This window comes from Cupressus sempervirens, chromosome 4, assembly GCF_028749045.1.
Source record: "Cupressus sempervirens isolate cs-2001-9-10 chromosome 4, ASM2874904v1, whole genome shotgun sequence".
NCBI lineage: Eukaryota > Viridiplantae > Streptophyta > Pinopsida > Cupressales > Cupressaceae > Cupressus > Cupressus sempervirens.
Genome location: NC_143121.1, coordinates 672,540,807 through 672,550,401, shown reverse-complemented (window position 1 = coordinate 672,550,401; position 9,595 = coordinate 672,540,807). Strand labels below are relative to the sequence as shown.

Sequence of the window (9,595 nt, the reverse complement as noted above, 5' to 3'; positions counted from 1 at the left end):
TTGGATCTTCAAGGATCTTGCAAAACTATCATTGTAATTGATTTTATATTTGACACTAAGCTAGAAGGCCTTACAATTGGGCACATTGTATGTAAATAGTTTTTGTATGAATAAAGTGTTGAGAATTGGTATAAGATCATTTATTGTGTTGTGTTTCTACCATGAGGTTATTTTTTGGGATTTAGATTACCTCTGTTAGGGGTACCTTTCAATTCTTGCTACATCAAATGGTATCAAAGCTTAGTTGTTCTTGAGTGTGTAGACAGAGTACCAAACAAGAGACATTTTACACTAGGACTTGGATGAATGATGGAACAAAAGGTTAATCTTGTGGAGCTAATTGATCTTCTTGATTTATGGATTTATTTTTTTGGTTTGGAAAGAACTTGGGAGATGCATCCAAGAATATTGGACCCTAGGGTGATTGATGATCTCTTTCATTATGTGGAAATAATGCTCTCGAAGAACATAGCATTGGTGAAGAATAACATGATTACTGATATTGTGAGTGTTATATAGGTGGTGTACCTCAACATGTGGGTACTGAAGATGGTTGTGAAAAGGTTGCTGAAGACTTTCAAGTTGTTGGACCAAGTGGTGTGGACAGAATTGTCATGTGGAGAGACTTATGGGAAATATAGCTAGTCAATTTGATAGACCTAGATCTCAATTAAAGCTAAAGCATAAGATGGAAGTTTCTAGTTTCTTAGCTAATTCAAATCCTAAAGACTTGATTGATTAGATTGGTGAATTGGAATACTACTTTGAGCTTAAGGATATAGGAGATCCACTCAGAGTAAGGTTGGGGAAAACTAAGCTGAAGGGACATGCTACTATTTGGTGGAAGGAACTGCAAAGAGAGAGAGGAGGAAGGTGAAATGAAGATCACTAGATGGAGGTTAATGGTAACTAAGTTGAATGATAAGTTCATTCTTGTAGATTATGAGCTTGAGTTGTTTAAGAGGTTATAGAATCTAAAATAGAAGGATATGTCTATGAAATATTACACCAAGGATTTCTACAACCTGACTATCAGTCTGGGCATAGAGAATAGTCAAAAGGAGAAGGTAGCTTCATAAATTAATGGTTTGAGATTTAATATCCAAGATGAGGTTGGTATATTGAAGATTTATTTGGTTGAGGATGTTGATCAATATGCTTTGAGAGAAAAAGATAATTTGAAGAGGAAAAGTCAAGGAAATTCCAAAGGGAAGGAGAAGCAGGATAGCTTAGTAAAAGTTAAACTAAATGCAGAAGATGAACCAAAAATTGTTGATGAGAAGAGAAGGACAAGTAGAGGTGAGTTTAAGGGGCACTTTTTTCATATGTCATGAAGAGGGACATAAAGCTTTTGAGTGTTTGCAAAAGGCAGGTGACAAAAGAGTTGATATTATGAATAAGGTTGAAGATCATATCAATGAACCTAAGTAAGTAGTGAATTTAATATCTCAGTGAGTACTAATTGGTTAGATGATGTTGTAATCCTATTAGAGGAATAATTTTTTTAGGACTCATTATAAGTCTCGTGGTAAATTATATAAGGTGATTGTGAATGGTGGTAGTAAAGATAACCTTGTTGTTGAGGAGATGGTTCATAAACTTAATTTGAGAAGAATGAGACATTTCTCTCATTATAGGATTGGTTAGTTGCAAGGTGAGCATAGTTTGGAAGTGAGGGAGTAGTGCCTTGTTGATTTCCAGATTGGGCAACATAAGAATCAAGTGATGTGTGATAATGTGGATGTGAACAATTGTCATTTGTTGCTTTGTAGACCTTGGTATTACGAATGCAGGGTTGTGCATGACTATTTCAAGAATGTTTTTACCATTGTGAAAGGTGGCAGGAAGCATTCCCCAATTCCTTCGTAGAATGAAGAGTGCAATAGAAGAAACTTGAGCATTGGTAGCCAAGTTGAGTTGGTAGATTCTAAGAGGGTTAGAGATTATTGTGGGAAAAAAACTTATGGAACAGGAAGGATGGATTTGAAGAAGCAAAAGAAGATCAAAGGAAAGACTGTACAAGTTGAGGAAATGGAGGATATGTATGTGAAGAACCAATTTGGGATTTATGTGTTGAATCCCAGAAGATGTTCTTCATCCTTGGTTGGCTAGTAATTGTGCATGTTGGGGTGTTTTGGCTTTGGAGTTAGAGGACTCGAACAATGAAGAGGTGGTACTCTATCTATACTAGGTATTTTGTGGTTTCTTTATTAACTAAGTGACTCGATTCATAAAGGTGTTTGGAAATTCTTAGGGCACTCGACATATATATTTTGGTTTTGTTTTCACTAGGAGATTGATAATAGTCACTAGTACAAAAATAACAATATATTACTAAATAAAATACTAAAATTTGTAGATATGTGACTAATTTTGATCACGTGACCAATGGTAGTTTATTGCCAGACATTTATCTCCCAACCAAACTTATGACTAAACTATTTTAATCATTGATTAGGTCATTGATTTAGTCATTTATTGTTGTTACTTAGTAGTTTATATGGTAGTTTATTTGGTAGTATATTTGGTATTATATTTGGTAGTATATTTGGTAATTTTTTGTGTAGTATATATGGTAGTTGATTTTGTAGTATATATGGTAGTATATTTGGTAGTATATTTGCTAGTATATTTGGTAATATATTTGATAGTTTATTTGGTAACTTATTTAATCATTAATTTAGTCATATTAGGGCACGATGGAATTGAACCACCATTGTCCTACTTATAAAGTAGATGGTCTTCCATTGAGCTAGTACCCTTTAAAGAATAATGCAAAAAATTGACAAAGTTGTCTTTCCAACATTAGATCTACCATGATCATGGTCACTGTAATATGATATACTCTTCTCAAATACACAAATTTTAGTTATTATGAAAAACAACAATCTAAATCTTTATCAATAACAATTCAACAATTTTAAATTCTTCTGTTCAAGCATTTTAAAATTATATTTCATGTCAATTACACTTCTCTAAATTATTGTAGTGATAGACTCTTATAAAATATAATTTGGAGCACTTTGGCCATGCACAAATATTGTTTCTTGTGTTTACTTAGGAAAAGATACAAATGATTGTGCAATTTATGTCAAGAAAATAGACCTTTGCATTAAATAAAAATATTAAACACCATTAAAAAATTACATCTATTAAAAACTACAAAACACAATCAATTGAAATACTCACTTTTTAACATATGAAGGTGCCAAAGGATCAAATATTTCCTCTTCCTTATGCTTAGGTGGGTACTAAAAGTGTTCATTACACCTAATGTTGACATTTGTTGAACCTTAGTCTACAAACAACATAAAAATAGGAATTTGATAAAAATAAGACATATGAAAAGAAAGTTTTTATCAATGATCTATAATTAAGTTGTTCCTAGTAATAGGGAAAGTGGTGCCAATTCATAAATGTAACAATGAACTAAATAATATGTTTATGATAAATTGCTTAAAAAAACCTATAACAAAAGGAAATAATGGACTAGTAAAGTTTGGTAGGCAATGGCTATGCTTCACCTGTTGATAACCCCAATTATAGGATAAGCCCCAAAACCATACATTGATGGATCCTAATTAAGATGCTTGATCATAACCATAAACTTCACATCCTTGACCATAATGTAATGTCCCCTTTTTAGACCTAAATTTGAATGATAATGTAATGTCCCACTACAGGTCTCCACCCACTGTTTTTTCTTTTCATAGTCTCTGCAATAATTAAGACTAGCTTGCGTGCATTGCAAAAATAGAGTCACTTGTTGTAATGACAAAATGTAATCACCATAATAATACCAATGTCAAGAGCATGCAAAAGCATGAAAACAATGCAAATGCAAAAGGATCCCAAAAACTTCAAAGATGATTTCTATGGATTTAGAATATACTTTACCCTGAATCTGTGCAAATAAATGAAACCTCAATAGCACACAATGGTGAAGTATCATCCATAGTTGCAACACAAAATGACACAATCCCATTAAAATCTGCCCCAACTCATCTCATAAACCATAGACCTCAAGGTCAAAATCCTAGGAGAATACACAGACACCTGCATAAAATATATAGCAAGGAAATCAATCTAAAATTACTAAATTGAACGGGCTAAAGAGGTACTCTATCCAAAATAAAAAACACTATGAACTATAGCCTACAAATTTTGAACTGTGTTAAATATTAATTTCCCAAAATTTTAAGAAGTGAAATGCATTGAAATTTGTTGAACACTATAGTCAAGACCTAATGTTCCTTTGAAGATGGAAAAAAAATCATACAAGTTTCTAATCTCCAGAAAGTCCATTAAGATCTTAAAAATTATTTCAAAATTTTGCATCCAAATATTTGTATGCATTGTTGAAAACCAAAAGTCAAATTTTTTTTCGAATGCCAAAAATGTAGACATCATTGTCTAAATATTCAAATCCTTTTAGATCTATTGGGAACCACAAATTCTAGGGTTTTAACCATAGGATTTATGCTTGGGGTTAATTGAATTCACAATAATTCAAATTTAGAAATCATATATAAATACTTCAAAAATCTAAATCAATAATAGTAAAAAATACAAAGATAAAGTTGAAATATATTTTAAGGTAGGGTTATACAGAGCCCAACTTGGAAGAAAATGGGAAAAGTTAGCATACTAGTTGTAATAGGAAAATTAACAAAAAAATCTATAAGAAGAGGCCAATGTTTTTCCCTCCTTACCAACTATAGAATGAGCAGAGGAAGAAAGCATTTCCTTCCACTATCATATGCAATGTCCAAGAGCAATCCATAAAAGAAAACAATGAGTTATTGTCCATCTAGTGTGAGTGAATATGTTGGTAGAAATTGTTGAGAAGAACAGAAGTCGAACAATGTCTTGAGCCTTCAATTTGCTCTACTGCTACTCTCCAGACTTCACTCACAAATGGATTTCCATTGTTTCTAATATCTTCGGGGATAAAGTTCTCACATATTCTAGAAGACACTAGTTTATGTGTAAAATTTTGTCAAAGTTTCTAGAAGACTCTTTATAAGTGGCACTACTTACATAAAACCTGTTTTAAAAGCATTAAAAATGTATTGAGAAAACATGAATTTTTGAATGAAAAAATAATAAATTCCCCAACAAAAATAAGACCGACCAATCAAAAAATAGAATTATTCTTTACACAATTTAAAATAAAAATAAAGAGATAAAGAACTATGATAAACTATAGAAAATATTTTATCATGCACAATTTTTAAGGAAAGTTAATACCAATGCTTTCAACCGAAAACATTAGTCACTGCCTTTTAAGGCGGGACTAATAATAATAAAAAAATTGTAAGATGACATCCTTAACAAACTTAAACATATTGCAGAAATATAAATAATAACAACGCAAGATACACCAAGAATGGAGAAATTCAATCAATACAATGAAATGAATTATTTTCTTCATTGGATATTTGGTAATTCCACAACATCTAGTAGACACATCATCCAAAACAGGGATTATATAAAAGATGGTTGCAACAAAGTACATAAATAATTTCAAAGTGAGATAATATAAAAGATGGTTGCAGCAAGCTTACAGAAATAGTAGGAGATCTATTAGTTATATCCTACTTTTCAACAAAGACTGAATATTGTCCTATCTAATTCTTAAATTCCAAGTAATCTATTCCTTGCATTTTTATTTTTTTAGAAAGTAAAGTAATGCTAGAAGAGGAATACTACAAGAGAGGGAATTTACTTCCTTATCCAAATATCTTCAGCACTTTGATTAATCAAATTAGTTTTAAAGTGAACGGAGCCATGTCAAAAGAATCTACAGGAAGCTTACATCATAATGGAAACAAGAGAGGTATGTTAGGATATTGCCCAAAATAAAGTGGATATGGTAAGGGCATTAAAGGAGATTCTTTTCAGCAAGCTCGCATCTATTCATTAGAGCGTTATATATCTCAGAGAGGATGATGGACTTAATTGAACAAAGTATGAAGCAGATGCGTTTATGATTATATTAAATGGTAAACATAATATAACCTGCTAGAAGTAATACTAGCAATGCATTTAAACAGTAACATACCAACGGTTATAATAAGAGTGATATAGGCAGCGACAGTAATGTGTTGTAATAATTTCTATCAAATGCAATGTTGGTTGTTTTATTTTTTTCAAGCAGAGACCATTGAGATGAATTGATGTAATAAGGAAGGCACCAATATGTCTTATTATTATGGTAAATGACTTCTTTTACGACGACCATTATATTGAGAGAAAAGTGGCAATATATTATTAAAAATGGACAACTACTAATAAGGAGCAATCAAAATAAATTTAAATGAATGACATCAATGCATTATAGAATGACTAAAGAAGAATTTTATTTCTTATATGAATGCTGAACATGATCATTGATGCTACATAATAGATAATAAGATTATGGAAACAATAATCAGAGATGCAATACCATGTTTATGTGAGAGCAACAACAATGTACGGAAAGGGCATGATTTGATTTGATGAACAATAAGACATTTGAAAGGCACAAAATTTATGGATTGAGAGTAATGTTCAAATTCTATTTATTCATTTTTTTTTTGTAACCGATCTCTCATTTTCCTAACTGAATAGTTGTATCGATCCAACAAAGAACTGAGTTCTAGCCAATTGGTTTCCACAAAAATCACATAATTTGAATTTACTAAGTGACTCGTGCCTCAATGCACTATTCATCCCATTTCTCAATGAGTTGGGTTGTGCTCATTTACTATTACTAAGAAACATACCCTATGAAAGTAAAAATAACTCGATTCACTCCAAGGTAAAAGTAAGACAAAATACTACCAGACTAAATTTAGTGTGTAGAAGAATCATAATTGGTAACTTTAAACCATGGGTCATAAAAAAAATGAACCTAAATTATTTTGTAGGATGCCTCAAGTGAAGGAGCCATATTTCCTTGTGTATGTCATTGCCACACAACTACAAGTATGCTGACTGCTCATTTCGAAGCACTACATTATAGTGATTTTTCCTTGTAAACCCTTATCAGCATCCATGGCTCTATGCCACCAACACTACTTCATGGGAAGAAATTAGACTAGGAGATGAAGGCATCAAGATATTTTTTAGATTCAAGACATTCACTAAATGATGTGGAAGAGGAGGAAAACAATTTAATCCTCTACTACAATGGTGAATAGTTAGGAAATTGCAATTGGTTTGTTGTTAAATACACTCCTTGAAGCAGCTAAATTGTTTTAAAGAGGGACAATGTTCTTGGGGTGATTATTGGTGATGAAATCTGAAAGTGGGCATGCACTATTATAATGTAGACTATGTCATTGATGTAGTGATCATGAATGGACAAGGTTTGTTGCTGAAAAAAAAATAAAGGAACAAAACTTGACTTTAAATTTCTAGAAAATCATGTTGTTGTTTATTTAGCAATTTAGACTGTACTATTTTGAGTGTTTGGCAATTTTGGGTATTGCTTGCAATCATTGCTTTTAGATTTGTCAAGAATCTGTTTCATGATAACATGAATGTTTCATTGTATTATTTTCAGAATATCTAAAGATGAAGGAGGTGGAGAATAGGGAAAAAGAAAAAGGTGAGGAAAATGGAAAGTTGTTTAATCAACAGGACATTGAGAGTGAAGAATTGATCCTTGTTAGTTGTTATGGTTCTAACTGTAAATTCATTTGCTTATTTTAGGTTGATCCCTTATACAAATTACACATTCTATGGTATTTATATTCATTATCTTTTATGAAATACATCATGTAGAAATGGGGGTAGAAAATGTCACTCTCCAAATTCTATACAAGGTGCACCCTTGAATATCATATTTTCAAAGAGAAAATGTTGCTAACAAACAAGTGCTATACATGTTAAATATTTCTTCAATATAATTGATGACAAAGAGGCTAGGTTTAATAGTCCCAATCTTAATATTGCTTGCAAAATGAATGTAAGAGAGTATCAGTAGCTGACTTCTTATGCAAAAGCTTTGGAAGCTAACTAGGGAAAGCTACCTAGAAACCTCAATTTTGATGGGGAAAACTTATTAGTATTTGGAAAATAGTATGGAAATGTCTTTATTGAAGTGCAGCCAACTTTAGGTTATGAAGGTGACTCCATGAGGCTTCTTTTTGCAAATCAACAAGTCCACACCATGGATTTTTTCTTATTACTCTTTCATTTAGAAAATTTTCAAAGCTAATAGTCTTACATTTTGAGACTCAAGGGTCCTTAAAGTTCATGCTTGGTAAACAAGTGGGATGTAATGATGTCTATTATCCTAATAGTTTGATAGGAAACATTCCTAATATATACTACTATGCTACCAACAATCCCTCTAAGGCTACCATACAAAAATGCCAGAGCTATGCTAACTCCTTTAGTTACTTGACACCTCTAGCAGAGAACATTGGATTGTATAAGGGTCTGAAACAACTAAGTGATCTTATCAATTCTTATCAATTACTTAAGGATAGTGGGAGAGGCACATAGATAATCAATAGTATCACCAATATTGCTAATCAATGCAACCTTTAGAAAGATGTTGTTCTACTAGAAGAAGGTGCAAAACTTCAGCCTAAAGAGAGGGATTCTTTGGTGGGAAAAGTTTAGGGTAAGATCATGGAAATTGAATCTCAACTATTAACTTGTGAATTGCATGTTATAGGGCAACCACCTTCTGCAATGGAAGTTTTTGCTACTCTTTTCAATATAGCTTCCCTGGATAGACCCGAGGAAGAGATATATTCCGTGTTGAGGATCCTTGTAGAAGCAGTGAACCAAAGTATACCAGATGTCAATTGCATTTTCTTAAAAAAATTTGAAGCCTTGTCAGCAAGTCCATTTTGTTTATAGTTTAAAATCATGCCAAACATGATTTATAGTTTTTTGAATAATTTGTCAAACAGTTCGTCGATTGCATTTTCTTAAAAAAATTTGAAGCCTTGTCGGCAAGTCCATTTTGTTTATAGTTTAAAATCATCAAACATGATTTACAATTTTTTGAATCATTTGTCAAACAGTTCACTGATCTTATATGTGTGTCCACATTTTGCACATATGTTTAGCAAGGCATTTTCAATGACATCTAAAAAAAATCCCTCCCCTTTATGTTTTGATGGATATAGTACAATGTGCCTAAGATCCTAGTTTTCCATCATGGCTAGTAGTCCCTTGGAGCCAATTAGTTAGGTGAATCTACTCCATATTTTTTTCTCTTTTCAGAAAAGAGAACTTGCCCCATATAAAAATAAACTCGGCAAACCCCAAATCAGCGAATACCAAATCAATTACCATGCCAACTATATAAAATCAGATCAAAATCAACCTACAAATTCCTTCAGAGAATTTGAGAGAGCATCATCCTGGGTTATGGAAAACGAGAAGGGTCAAGACCTTAAACTTTTAACAAAATTCTTGCAAGGGGCTAAGATGTAGGAACCAATCTCGTTAATATCATTAATATACTCTTCTAATTTCTACCCCCACTAAAAAATTCCCAATTTTTTCTATACAAACCTTGTAAACTTGTATTAGTACCAACTCAATCTAGGTTTTTGGGCTTTTTATTCTGCCAAAATCTATAGGCATG

The 9,595-nt window shown here is 32.1% G+C and overlaps 1 pseudogene; it reads left to right on the top strand.

Annotated features, from left to right (window-relative positions):
- The first annotated feature begins 5,790 nt into the window (after nt 1–5,790).
- On the top strand, nt 5,791–8,859 carry LOC149563051 (magnesium-chelatase subunit ChlH, chloroplastic-like; annotated as a pseudogene).
- The last annotated feature ends 736 nt before the right edge of the window (nt 8,860–9,595 follow it).